The sequence below is a fragment of the Atractosteus spatula genome (genome assembly GCF_055471065.1).
Source record: "Atractosteus spatula isolate fAtrSpa1 chromosome 10 unlocalized genomic scaffold, fAtrSpa1.hap1 SUPER_10_unloc_1, whole genome shotgun sequence".
NCBI classification, from domain to species: Eukaryota; Metazoa; Chordata; class Actinopteri; order Semionotiformes; family Lepisosteidae; genus Atractosteus; species Atractosteus spatula.
This window is the reverse complement of record NW_028296612.1, coordinates 5082551-5083176: the sequence shown is the minus strand read 5'-3', so window position 1 is coordinate 5083176 and position 626 is coordinate 5082551.

The window sequence follows — 626 nt, the reverse complement described above, 5'->3', positions numbered from 1 at the left end:
CTGACGATCAGACTGCAGTGTGTGTCTCCTCTCTGTCTGATCTACTGAATCACACTGACGATCAGACTGCAGTGTGTGTCTTCTCTCTGTCTGATCTACTGAATCACACTGATGATCAGACTGCAGTGTGTCTTCTCTCTGTCTGATCTACTGAATCACACTGACGATCAGACTGCAGTGTGTGTCTTCTCTCTGCCTGATCTACTGAATCACACTGACGATCACACTGCAGTGTGTGTCTCCTCTCTGTCTGATCTACTGAATCACACTGACGATCATACTGCAGTGTGTGTCTTCTCTCTGTCTGATCTGCTGAATCACACTGACGATCAGACTGCAGTGTGTCTCCTCTCTGTCTGATCTGCTGAATCACACTGACGATCAGACTGCAGTGTCTCCTCTCTTTGATCTACTGAATCACACTGACGATCAGACTGCAGTGTGTGTCTTCTCTCTGTCTGATCTGCTGAATCACACTGACGATCAGACTGTAGTGTGTGTCTTCTCTCTGTCTGATCTGCTGAATCACACTGACGATCAGACTGCAGTGTGTGTCTCCTCTCTGTCTGATCTACTGAATCACACTGACGATCAGACTGCAGTGTGTGTCTTCTCTCTGTTTGATC